This window comes from Haliotis cracherodii, unplaced genomic scaffold (genome assembly GCF_022045235.1).
Source record: "Haliotis cracherodii isolate W230 unplaced genomic scaffold, xgHalCrac1.p SCAF_16, whole genome shotgun sequence".
Lineage (NCBI taxonomy): Eukaryota > Metazoa > Mollusca > Gastropoda > Lepetellida > Haliotidae > Haliotis > Haliotis cracherodii.
The window spans coordinates 19,182,026-19,196,696 of NW_027266271.1; the positions used below are offsets into that span (position 1 = coordinate 19,182,026).

General features: G+C 39.7%; 1 protein-coding gene across 3 annotated transcripts in view; it reads right to left on the reverse strand.

The window, feature by feature from the left end:
- The window catches only part of LOC139463914 (homeobox protein Hox-A3a-like), a 120,277-nt gene that overhangs the window by 56,119 nt on the left and 49,487 nt on the right, over positions 1 to 14,671 (reverse strand). Inside the window, exon 1 of one of the 3 annotated variants that reach the window (XM_071245337.1) lies at positions 4,466 to 4,500. The exons of the other annotated variants lie outside the window; for them this stretch is intronic. The gene's annotated coding sequence lies outside the window, so the exon portion shown is untranslated. Of the gene's footprint in view, positions 1 to 4,465; positions 4,501 to 14,671 lie in introns of those variants that run through there. 3 annotated transcript variants of the gene reach the window in all.

Here is a 14,671-nt window from a genome sequence, read left to right on the forward strand (position 1 = left end):
TAGAATATTACGGCGTTAAACAACAAACAAACAAACCTTGCTTAAAAATAACTTTAGAAAAAAAGTGGGTGTCACGTGACTAGTTCACGTACAGGAAAATTGGACAACTTGATGGTGCACGTATTTTCTTCCAGAAAATTCGATTTTACATCCAAATTAAGCACATTTTTCAAAACTGCATAACCTGTGTATATCGCGAACAATTAAGCATTGTTAATGCTTTCATGAATAAGCATGCTGTTTGTTTGTTTGTTGTTTGACGCCGCACTCGCAATCGTGCTTTATCCACGTATATAATGACAATAATTCAATAATTGTTGGAGTTTATCATGAATGCGAATCCGATAACTTAATCCACATTTTTCGTTTTCTCTCTAAATACTCGCTAGTTAATTTTCAATTCACGACAGTGGACCACTGAATCTCTAAAAAAGCATTATACCTTTTTCCCTTTAAAAGTGATATCAAACTATTTTAATTCCTTACTCAAAATCAAATCCTAAAGTTGATACTACATGTAAACATTTCTCAGTTCGCGTATTTCTTACGCTGAATTTCCTATCTTATGAACATCTTAGGAGGGATAAATAGTATTTTTACAAATTAGGAAACACTAAAATGTAGTTTATATCAAATAGATGTTTGATGTTTAATGCGTCGTGTCACTATCGCCATAGACTCGTGTGAACTGTGGTGTTAGGTGTCAAGTCAATATTAAACCTAAAGAATCGACTTGATAGTTGTGGATTTCTCTGGGGAAATGGCTTAAGTCTCTTGTTCCTCGTCTAGTAAATGAACCAGAAAAGATATTGGCTCCTAATCCTCAGTAAATGTGGTCCGAAATGGGATCCCACTCGAGCTCCACTCGCAGAAGGGATGGAAACAAAACGCTTAGGCCTGCGTAGCTAAATCGCAATTGATAGGAGCAAAGGGGTCTGGCTAGCGGGGTTGTCAATTTCATTGAACCGTCTGTTTAGATTGTGAAGATTATGGACAGGATAGGCTTAGCAAATCATTGGTAGTCACCTAAGACAAATACGGCGAAATAATATGAAACGCAGAACAACCTAATTGAGCACATGGTACCTAAACAATGCAGAGAGAATGATTAATGGTTGTGAGTACTCCTGGCACTGACCACATATCATATTGCTCTGGTTTCTTCTTGCCAATCAGACCACAAAAATACACAGAGATTCTGTTGACATTGAGGGTCGAGTCCGTGTTAAACAACTTCAATATCCCACTCTAACGAACATGTTGTCCCGATAGGAGCTTTAAGCAAACCGAGTGACGTCAGCTGTAATTTATCATTGTCTTGAAGAGTGGGGTGAAAAATGAATCGAAAATAGGAAAATAATAACCAAATATTTGTAGAAATATTAAAAAAATCACATTTTCAGGGCATCGTGTCTCGGAGTTTCGTTGTAATTTTTTCGTAATAAATCATTCGAAATATTTTGTCCGATTCATCATATTTCGTGTTGACATTGTAAATAGACAAGGGTCACGTGTCCCAAGTTAGTATCTATTCAGCGTCTATGGCAATCTTTGATATGTGTTCCGGAGTATCAAACGAATTTTTAAAACCTATTTTATCGTTCGTTACTGTTTCATAACAATTTTGTTTGTATATTCCCGATAATAATGTAACACGTATGCGATCCGCTGTGTTTCAACGCTACCAATAACGTTGTTTGTTATTTAGCCTCGGGTAAACAGTTCAACTATTATCAGCTGACGATATACACATGGTCGGAGCGGACAACAGCAGAGATCGAGCAGATCAATGTGTTGATGTAGGTAGATATACAGAGACTGCTACAGCGACAACAGGCTGCTTCTCTGAAGACACCTTCCCAAGAATAGTAGTCAGAAGAATCAGCATGAACGAAAGTAACAATGATAGCAACTATAACTAAATTAGAAACTGTCATAATCAGTGGCAACTTAAGAACAAACAACAACTGGTACTAGATTTAGAACTTTGACTCAACAAACAATTGTAATAATCCATATTTCGTTTCCGGAGAACAACTTGAAAACCGTGAAATATCATCATCGAAACATGGTACATGTATTAACCAGGGTTGAAGTGGTTCTTTTTATTCTTAAGGAATTTTTCAAAATATTTTTTCCTGTTTCCATGGTAACAAGTTAGACTCTGAAACGGAGGCAGGTGTCGTTTCCGGAGCCAAACTTTAAACAAAACCTATTCAAAACTGTTCATTCAAACTTGTTACATGTATTAATCAGGGGCTGAAGTGGTACCATTTGCTTTTTTCAGAATTTGACTGTTCATAGTGATGTGTTTGTCCGCACCTCATCACTATAACTAATATGTATTTTTTCATGAAACTGGTGCCTTTTGCTATTTGAAGGATGTTTAGAATTTATATTTTTTCTGTTTCCACGGCAACCAGCTTCACATTGACTCTGTTCATATTGGTGTGTACCTGGCATAGAAATACGGAATCCCAATTCCATTGTATTGTTTTGATAACTCAATAACTACTCTTGTATACGGACAGACAGATTAAACAGAAATTCTCTCATCAAGTTGGACTTTTTGTAACAGATTATTTGTTCTTTCAAATTTGTGGGGCCGGGGGATTTACGTCTTCTGATGACGTTTGTAATTTGTTGTTTAACACAATATTCCATCTGTATGACAGAGGCATGTTATTAATCGAGTCAGCCCCCGATATTCCAGTGATTGATATAATGAGCAACGATCCACGCCGTCGGGGTACAACGCCATGTAAGCATCCAAGTCACCAACCGGACCACCCAATCCACTTAGTCGCACCTTACGACCAACAAAGTTTGCTTGGGACCAATTCGAACCCGGAATCCCCATGGGGTGTCAAAGTCGTAAAAGGCAAAGGTGACGATAATCATACGAACTGATCACTGAAAATCAAAGGTTAGTTTACTCTCTTCAGCAGGATAAGATTTCGCTAACACAATGCCCACTTGCACAAAGCGATCTTAGCGCCAAGACTATCGTAAACCTATGTTCAAGTATGGGAGTTACGATCATCTTAGCGCTAAGATCGTTTTGTGCAAGTGGGCATTGTGTTAGCGAAATCTTATCCTGTTGAAGAGAGTAAACTAACCTCAGATCTTCACTAATAATTCAGCATTGAATTGTGTCCCAGACTCATTCTGTAAAGTAGAGTACAATAATGTCAGATTGTATTGTACAAGTGTCGAGGTATAAATACATAGAACCATAAATCGTCTCAGTGGGTTCGGTTTATCATATCGTCTTATATCGATATCTGTCACTGACGACGTTATCTGTATAATATAAAGTATAAACTACTCATATCTATCCTGAAACTGGCCATGGTGTCTGATATTGCTTCTTGACACGTGAAGATTATGTTGAGATTTGGTTATTTTTACCTACAACAATGCAAATCTGAATGTCTGGTGATAATCTAACTGTTTGATTAGCATTCCAGTTTGTGAGTAAAGAATAAAACTTCATGGTACGTTTTGTTATGGAGATATTCTCTACTTACTTGATGTGTAGGAAAGTTGTTAAATAATTACTAACGTACTTTTATTTTGTTATGGATGATTCGGTTTAGGTTGTTAAATTAATACTGCCACGAATTTGGATCGTACTCGATTCACTAAATCACTACAGCTACACTGATCGGACTGAAACAGCCGTTTGACGGTCGCATCACCGCGGAAGCTAATAGTTATAGAAATGTACTCTTTCATGCTCATTGTCAGGTCAGTAGGTATTTTAAAATAGTTTTATGTACAATTATAGCTTATAAATTGCAGATTTGCGGTAGCTATAAAATTCGAAGTATGAGCGACAATGCATTTTGAGCAGATAACAACAGAATTCAACTAAGAGAGTGTATTGTAACTTTAAGGAACAAGAGAGAGTTTGCAATTGGCGCTGTTCGTTAGCGTTGGGTTCCAAATTGAAATTTAGCGCGGTTAAATATACCAGTAACCTAGCTATACACCGAAAACAATATGTTTATGTCATAATTGTATAAACTTGAAACAATAACGCAATAGTCGTTATGTGTTATAAACATATTATTGTTATCAATACTATGTTCCAAAAACATCCAACATCTATCAATATAATGGGAAGGAAAAGCGACCGCGACCTTATAAAACCGTTTGAAAAGACTTCGTGAGTCAAACTTTAATACGAAGTGTTACCAATCCTTATTGCTATATGAAGAATTCGAAACAGTTGGTTAGTATATAGTGAGCTTTGTTTACCAAATGAATATCAATTTTACTAGGCAGTAGTGTGTTATCTCAGAGCACAAATCTCTTTTACAAACATTTTGAATGAGGGGCGAGCACTAAAAAGGAAATGAAGGCAACGCTCCAACGATAACGCACCAAAAGGAGTGGACTCTTTGAAGACACACCACGTAAACAACCAAAACAAACAAACAACATGAAATAACATAATTACCCAACAGTTGGTCACTAGAAGACGGTACACCAATATGACTACACCAACGAAGCCACGTGTTCAAGAACATCAGACACCAGCCACCAATGACAGAGAAGCCGAACATCTCAATATAGCAAAGATAAGTCAAATAATGATAATAAGTACAATTTCACACCAGTGCATCAACACGTATCGGGTAGCTGGTAAGCTTTTAGGCAATCTTTGTTGTGAAAGCTCGCGTATGGGAACACTTGACCCCCAACTGGTTAGCCAATCAAAGCTGCCGTCTCAAAACCATAAAACCCGGGCCCCTGGTGCGTTTGGAGGGGTTGGTAATCAAACCAGCAGCATAATACAAGAAAAAGTCCAGTCTAGTCGCTTCGCAGCACGGTATCGCCTAAGTTCAAACCACTCTGAGTTTCCGCTTGGTATTATTAGAGACATTATACTTGCTCGTATGCGCCGAACACGAACCGTGGAATCGGCAGAGGAGAAAGTCCGTCCCGTGGCAAGCCTTGAAATACAGATAAGCGTTTGAAGGCTAACTTTGAAATTAAGGACGAAGAATCTCCATTAATCATTATCGCTTCAAGAGATGAATTTGACAAGTAAATATACGTATGTTATTAGCTAACGGCGGCGGAAACCAGAGAATAATCTTTCAACTTCTCCAAACGTATACGGCTTCCGAGTTGGAGACTGTCGACTTGAGATTGGCAGAGGGTAGAGACGGTGTTATCACAGTGCTGCAAAATAGGCGTCGCGTTCGCGCGATACTCTTTCAATCGATTTATATCTCGACTGGTGCAAAACACGATGGAACACGAGGGTGTAAGATAGGCCATGACGTTTTTGCGAATGTTTTCAAAATGAGGTTTGGTCAAGAACAGATTAAACGAACATTACATAGGTTATTACTGTATTTGATTGAAGAAACCAAATGTGGTGCAACAGTTGTCTTTGAAGAAAACGATTAATGAACAACATGTAGTTAATTTATTTAATTCTGTTCCTTGTATTTAAAGTGGTGAGGTGTGGTGACATGGGGTTTGACTTCATGTTCACTATTATTGCACTTATATCGGAATGTGCATGCGTGTGTGCGTGTCTGTGTGTGTGTGCGCGTGTTTTCCCTGTACTAATGCCAGTTTTACATTGCATATCCCACTCAGACACAGTGTTCTAACTCCGAGGAGACCAGCCCCTGTTTTATTCCCTTAATGCCGAGCGCCAGGCAGGGTAACAACAAGTACCATGTTTTATCGCGTTTTCGTATGACGCGGCCGGGGATCGAAGCACCGACTTTCCGCTCTCCCGACCAGCACTCTATCCACTAAACCACAAAGGCGGTCTTCAAGAAGAGAATAGATAAGGTGTATTCTCTTTCATCAGCATATACAGTTTGTGGATCCTGTTAGCCGGGAATTTCGGAAAACTCTTTTTTTAAACGTCAACAATTTATTTGAGAGACATTTCGTTAATCCGGACGCTTTTTGGTTCATACGATTTTACTGGGAACGGTAACATCCGGATAAATGAGGTTCCGCTGTAAATCGTTTGGTAGTGATGTTATTTAGTACAGTGTAAAAGCGCCACGATATTCGTTACATAAACATAAGGAACATGTTTCTCAACAGGCTGTAATATTGACGTTTCACCTAAAACACTAGACTAACGCTTAGCCTCTAAAAGTATATAATTTTGATGGAAACAAGCATCAACATTTAAATTGAAAAGAAGTCCAAGTAAGATTCAAAACATGTGGACAATCTAGACTTGCTTCATTAAGGGCTGGTCGAAAGGAACAACGATATGGTTCAGAGATTGTGAGACAGCCTTTTAGAAAAAGTCCATTCTTTCAAAGTCAAACAGGGTCGGTCGGGTAGCCTTGTGGTTAAAACGTTTGCTCGTCACGCCGAAGACCCGGGTCCGATTCCCGACATGGGTACAATGTGTGAAGCCGTGATATTGCTGGAATATTGCTAAAAGCGGCGTAAAACCTCACTCACTCACTCATAGCCAAACAAGATGGAAGCTTCAAAACTTACAACACGTTACAACGGGTGTTCGCGAACCAAAACGTGTTCATAAAATATATATGGGACAACCTCATCCCCACATTAAGTAACCAGATCCAAATGCACCCAGGCAAGTAGGGTTTAATTGACAAAACACAAATCTAGTAAACATAATCCAAACAACTTAAAGGCATTCGTATGATCTTCAAGCATTTCCGTTCACACACATTTTAACGTATAACGGCATTTCCTTATAACTATACGTAGTTTCAAAATCGAAAGAGTAACGAATCTTTTTACACCAACCCTATCTCCGCAATAACAGGTTTATGCGCCCCCCGTGAGTCTAACCAATGCTATAAAACAATAAATCAATTAGTTTCAAGTGCGTGCAAATATCCTTCGTTCTTAACCCCTTTACTGTTAACTGTTTATGAGCACGTCGAGCAGCGACAAGCAATGATTCTAATCGGAGCTCTTAGCGTCAGAACATCCAATTAAGCAATACGGCGAAAACGCTGCTAGGGAGGCGAAACCTTCTCAGATTGAAGACTATAAAATTTTAATTTTTATCCCCGTTTACCCTCCACAAGGCTCGTTTTTCAACATTAACCATGAACTCTAATCGTGTGTTTGAAAGGGAGATAAATTCGCAATCATACGTTGCAACAACGTACCACCTTAAAACGACGTTACGACGTTAAAATTTGACGTAATCCAAGTCTATCGCAGCTGAGGCTTTGAAGACTTTTTTCGTCGTTCTCATGGGCGGTCTTGGTCGGAAAAAATGTCTTTGAAATATCTCAGAGCTTTATTATGAAGTTTCAGGACATTAAGTACTTTCTCGTGGTTATGCACTTCTACTTAAAGAGATTATTGAAAAAGTAAAGGGTCATAAAAAAATTATCCGGCTATATTTAAGCGCATTTAAAGCGAATGGATGAATATTTCACTCGGCTAAGCATATTTCGCGGACATTTACGATGCCATCCAGATTAAAATGTAATATTTTCAGATATGGCGTCACAAAAATAAATTTGGTCAAATTAAGTTATTTCAAAGGGATCGTGTAATTAGCCTTCAATTCGATTTCGGCATTCCTCGCATTGAGAATGGAGCCAGTTTTAATTTGATAACATTTTATGGCAAAATTCTTCTAAGTCGGACAGCCAGAAATTGGATTCTTCGTTAACGAACCTATACATGCATGGGTAGGTGTGCTTCCGCGGTAATGCAATCTTGACGTTGATTATTGTTGCTAGGAAAATAAAACCGGTTAGCAAACAGATAGCAATGCCGGTGAAATAACTCTATTAACTGACTTTAAAACAGCTTTCCGCTGTCAGCGTCTTCACTTCAATCTTTTTTATAAGGTAGTAAACATGGTTCTTCACACTTTCTCAACAACATCACAACGGGGGACAGTTGGAATGGTGTTCACACAATGCACCCATGTTGGGAATCGAACCCAGTGGGACGAGCAAACGCTTTAACCACTCGGCTCCCCATCGCTCTCAAATGTACGCTTTCGCAAAGCAGGAAAAAGCAAGATTAAGTATTATCTGAGTTAATACAATAAGATAAGATGAAGGGAGTGATATTAAATTATTTTTTTTAATATAATCGATATCCCTCGCCCTCTTAAAATAATTATGTGCATATAATCGCAAAAGGTAGTCATATATCTCGTTACCGGTGATTATACCCCGAAACGTTAACACAAAAGGTTGTGTGTACAAATGACATTAACACGACTTAACCATATGAGTAATTCCATTCCATGGTTTCCATACCTTCCAAAGTGAGTGAGTGAGTGAGTGAGTTCAGATTTAACGTCACATCGGCAGTATTTCAGCCATATCGCCTTCCAAAGTCAATCAGTGACGTTTTATTTCAGTAGATGGAGCTTACATATAACATTTTCAAAACTCAAAATTTAAGTTTTATTACAAAAGAACATATCCTGTATTTGATGGCATATACTTTGCTGTACACTATATCATAAACACCCTACATCAAACATCAAACATCAAACCAAGTCACCATGTTTGACACGCTGATCCGTTTAGTTGACTGTTAAACCATGCTCAGGTTACCGGGGGCCTATTTTAACCCGGAAATCCAACAGAGTTTTGTGATATATAATATCTGATGTTATAAAAAATATTAAATGGTTTATGAGTTATGTTGCGCAAAATGAAACCCTCATTTGAACCTTAGTCAAACCTGAAACAGCCTTATAAACGAACAATCTAAAAATAAAAATAACCTTTCCCGATGTGCATACATCCTTTCACAAAGAAATAAAAGTTACACAAGTGTTACACACTACTGTCATTTCAACCTACATCCAACTTGTTGCCTTGGAAACATAACAACTGAAAATTTCAAAATCCCCAAATCGGAAATGGCGACAGTTCAGTTTATGCCTCATGTTTATACCATGTTTCATGAAGAAATATAAAATATATTTTGGTTATCCCCTGGAAACGACCCCCATCCTCCTTATTTATAATATATCCGACTTGTTGCCTTGGAAACGCAATCTTAAAATAATCCCGAATAGAAAAATGTATCAATACAGTGCATTCCTCATGTGCATGAAAAGTTTCATGAAGAAATATTGAAAGTTGGATGATTTATACTCAGTTATATGAGCTGAAAAATTCGTAAAACAAACGAAAACCCATTTCCCCTTGAGACAGGCCTTTTCAGGGCTTGATTTCATAAACAACATGATCCTTACCTAAACTGCCGGGTAAAAAGTAAGTATAAACTCGAAAAATGGATTTGAACAAAGTATCACAAAGGTTATCAAACGTTACAAGGCTGAAAACAGTCGCCGAAACACTGCAAACTTAAGGTCCAAAACACAACTACAATACCCGTATAAAATACATGACCATCCAATATCCTTTCCTTGTTTGTTCCATTTTTAGCCACCATAAAACATGGGTGTACTTTCTTTTGCCCAGCCGTGTAGTATCTGATGTATGAAGGAAGATTAATTTAGAAGGCAATTTCAATCAAATAAACTCGTTTTCTGTATGTTATTGGAAACGAACTTGGAACTATGTTATGAATAAACTATGCAATACTGACGTATTCTAGCGGATGTTGACCATACCTGTTACATGCAGCATTGGAAGTTTAGGATGAGTGAGTGAGTTGGGTTTAACGCCGCATTAACATTATTCCATTATATCGTGGCGTGTCAGCTTAATGTTGGAGGAAAGCCCAAAGTGATGCAGGTCACAGATGTTCACCACTTCGGTGAAACCCACGAGCACGGGTATGGTGCTGACAAACCTAGAAACATAACCTCGGCGAATCGGGATTCGAACCAACGATCATAGGTTTCTGCCGTGGCCAAGGGACGCAACTCTGCACAGCAAATCACGGCGCCTCAGACGACTGGGCCACCCGTGCCCGAAGTTTAGGATGAGGATGCAACGAAATCATAAACGCCATTAACTAATCACTATTACCTAACTGACGACACCGGTTATCCCCATAAACTATAAATACATATAAACAGCACATATTGATGTTTGTGCACGTATGGTTTACAAAATAAAGATTTATATAATACAAAACTGTCCAAACACTGCTGGACACGTGCGTTCAATGACTCATCAGGCGTATATTCTTTGCAACTGATTTTTTAAAAGTTGATAAATTGTTACAAATTCTACCTTTTCGATATTACTAAGAAAAAGTAAATACAGTTTTGATGTTAAACATGTTGAACAACTCTAGCAACCTATACGGTAATTGCCCAACATCGCCTCAGAAAGTGATTATTAAATTAAACAGATTCATTTCAAAATAGCTCATGGAGGTAAGATTATAAGCTTTCCCTTCGTGTAAGAGAAGAACTTCAAACGAAAACCCCTACCAAAGGAATTTGCTAAATCTAAACAACATGGACGGAAGCCCAAAGAGACATGGTCGTAATTGTCTCTGGTGATTCAGCTGACAAACGCTGTTAAAAGCAAAACTAAAACAGATCCATGCATGGGGACTTTAAACCGGTATATTATGACAAACTGCCAAGAATGATTAGTGACTCAAGCAAAGAGCGCCCTGTCGTACAGCGAGAACCCCGGCCGGTTCTACCGTAGTGATTCCAATAATTGTATGACGTCTGTTGCTGAGTGTTGATTGTTTCGCCGTGGATGTTCGGGTTTCAATAGGTCCCCAGGAACCTTTGTATGTCTCCCGAGGCGACTTAATGGATCGGACAAGATCGGTGACTTCGTCACCATACTTCGACGGATTGAGGCGTTGCTCACCATATCAATCACTGGTTTGTCTTGTCCGGACTGTATTATGTAAAGGTCGGGGGCATATACATTAGTTGGAAAATTGCTGAGTGAGACGGTAGACAACAATCAAACAACTACAACGGATACATATCTTGATAAGTTGGCCTATTGGGGAACGGGCAATATTCGTTCGTCATGTAAGTGCGTCCCAGGAATGGTGGTCCTGAATGACAGGTTTCCGGATTAAGGGGGTCAGGAATCTTGACGTTTTATTATTCTGGCTGTGGGTGCAATAGTGCAACAAAATATAAGTCGTATGTATGTCAAAATAATTCATTCGCGTATGTAGAAAAGGCAATTTGAAACATTAATCTTACCTTCATAGAGTGAGTATTGTTTTACGCCGCTTTTAGCAATATTCCAGCAATATCACGGCGGGGGACGCCACAAAAGGGCTTCACACATTGTACCCATGTCGGGAATCGAACCTGGGTCTTCGGCGTCACGAGCGAACGCTTTAATCACTAGGCTACCCGACCGCCCCCTACCTTCATAGAACCAATGCACAACATTACACACGTTTGAATGAGTGAGTATAGTTTTACGCCACTTTTAGCAATATTCCAGCAACACCACGAAGAGGGACACATGTAATGGGCTTCACACAGTGTACCCATGTCGGGAATCGAACCCGGATCTTCGGCGTGACGAGCGAACACTTTATCCACTAGGCTATCCCACCGCCCCGTAAAGTCTGAACGAATGGTCCATGCCGTTATTCAAAATTGTATTGCTACTAAAGTCCTGCAGAATAATAGCAAAAGAGTGACAGATAGTAAAGGTATTATCGATATAATTAACATAAATGACTGTCACTGAAACTTAAAATTCCTTAATACTTGTCCACTACGTATACTAAACTATAGGTAGGTTAATGCAAATAGATTTGGTATTATTGTCCTTCTCACAATCGATATGACACAATATGCCACAGATATTCCCCCTTAATTTGTAATATCTATCAAATCTGACCTGTCGGGCAAAAGAAAGTACATACTCGAAAATTGGATTTGACCAAAACATTACCAATATACAAATCGTAACTAGATTGAACACAGTCGCCGAAACACCGCAGACTAAAGACCCAATATGATCATACCCGTATCAAATACATCACCATCGAAAAACCATTTCTTGGTTGCAGTAACAAACTAGCGAAAATGTTTGCGAGAAATTTAAGATCTTTACGTCGTGCTTTTCGTAATTAAAAGCTGACGCTTGCGTGTTGTATCAAACTGTTAAGTTAATTTATGAAAAAACGGGAGACATGCTTCCTACCACGGAGCGCGTTGCAGTGAAGACACTGGTTAGTGTACAGGGAATGAAACGATCTACTTTACCGTATTGGTTGCAATAATCAGAGTGGTAGTGTGCAGTGACTTAAACAATCTGCACTACCTTAGTGGTTGCAATATTCAGAGTCTTAGTCTCCAACAGATGTTACAATCCACATTACCGTAGTGGTTGCAATACTCGGAATCACGGTTAGTGCATAGCAAGTGTGCCACACTACACTGACGTGGTTGCAATAATCAGTGAGTTATTCTCCAAGAGATGTAACAATCTACATGACTGTAGTGATTGCAACACTCGAAATGTTAGCGTAGAACGAGTGTAACAGTCTAGAATACCGTTGTGGTTGCAATAATCAGTGTGTTATTCTCCAAGAGATGCAACAATCTACATGACTGTAGTGATTGCAACACTCGAAATGTAGCAGTCTAGAATACCGCTGTGGTTGCAATAATCAGAGAGTTAGTTTCCAATAAGTGTAATAATCTACACAACCGTCGTGTTCACAAGAATCAGAGTGAAACAATGAACAATACCTTAGTGGTTGCAGTAATGTTGAGGTGAAATGTAGTTTAACGTCGCGTCACAGATTATTGCATTTATATAGCGACGTTCATGCTGTCTGTGTGTGTGGCTGCTTGTACTAGTCAGGACTGATGCCGATTTTATTGTGATAGCCTGCTGAGTAACCAAACCGTAGTATACTGACTCCGAGCCGACCAGTCCTTGGTTTAGTCCTTAATGCCGAGCGTCAGACAGGGTAACAACAAGTACCATCTTTTAACGTCTTTTGGAATGACGCAGTCGGGGATCGAACCCCGGACCTATCGCTCTTCGGACGGACGCTCTACCACTCGACCATGGAGGTAGTTGCAGAATCGAATCTGGTCCAGACAATCCAGTGATCGATATTGTGAGCAACGATTCACGCCGTCGGGGTACGAGTACACGCCATCAAACAAGTCACCGAGTCAGACCACACGATCCATTTGGTCGCCTCTTACGACCAGCATATGCTGCTTTGGACCAATTCCAACCTGGAACCCATCCCCCTGTCAGCATCCGGCCCATGTTCATGGGTGAACCATAGTGAAGTCTAAGACCTGCATCACTTCGGGTTTTCCTCCCACATCAAGCTGACACGCCGCGATATAACTGGAATACTGTTCATTTCAGATCTTTCTCACTGTAACAACCAGTATGTAAGGTTATCAAAAAAAATTTTCTAAGCAGACTTAGGTTCCAAGGTAGGGAAAACCAAAAGATGCTGACTTGCACGAGGCGCATCACAACTATTTGAAAATAGAACAGCAACTTAAGTTTTGTTACCATACTCAGAAGGATGAGATCTGATTGGTCCACGTGATCTTGAAACAATACTTTATCACACCTCCATGTCAGAATGACGAGATCTGATTGGTCCACGTGATTTTGATGAAATACTATGTATCCCGCCTTAGAGGGAATAAATTTCTCAGCGGGAGAATAAATCCCTTATACCCCGCCTCGAGCAAGACACTCTACACATGGAGTTCTGAGAGACAGAATAAATCCCTTATACCCCGCTTCGAAATAAAAAGCCGCATACTTTTCCCCGAGTCAATGAAAGTCACGTGACACACCACAAGTTACCCACAGCTCAATCGAACGTCTGTCCTCTATCAATTTTGAATTAGTTTTTATTCTTTTACAATGTTCGTTGTAGCAGGATTACTCGGGGTACATGGGGTTTTATGCGTCCCTTGATATGTTTTATACCACTCGCCTCCGCCTCCGACACGTTGTATAAAACCTACCGCAGGACAGATAACAGCTCATGTACCCCTCGTTAGCCTGTTACAACTTATAATGTTCAGTGGACATATATGCAACACGAGGGCATCCGGTTATTAGCAAAGGCTGCCGCGGAGTTAAAGCGTTCGCTTGCCACGCCTTAGACCCTGGTAGTTTTATTCCCAACGTGTTTAGTCTAGTGGTAGAGCGTCCGCCCGGAGAGCGGAAGGTCCGGGGTTCGATCCCCGGCCGCGTCATACCAAAAGTTGGTACTTGTTGTTACCCTGTCTAGAGCTCGGCTAACTGGGGTCGACGTGACATATAATAATATCCTCACATTTCAAGGTATTCAAGTCTTTAATCTGTAATCGACGCCACACAATCACATCCTACTATTTCAAGGAAGTCAGATGTTTGAGCTGTGATCGACATCACTTAATGGGAAATTTACATATCAAGGAACTCAGGCCCTTGAGCTTCAACAACATCTCCAAAAAACATCCCATAAAGACATCCTTACATTTCAAGAACCTCGGGCCTTTGAGCCGTGAACAACATCCCACAGATACATCCTCACATTTCAAGGAACCTAAGTCTTGGAGCTCTGAACATCATCCCGTAAAGGAATCCTTACATTTAAAGGGACTCGGGTCTTTGAGCTGTAAACATTATCCCATAAAGACATCCATACATTTAAAGGGACTCGGGTCTTTGAGCTGTAAACAATATCCCATAAAGACATCCTTAAATTACAAGGAACTCGGGTCTTTGCTCTGTGAACAACATCCCATTAAAACATCATAACATTTCAA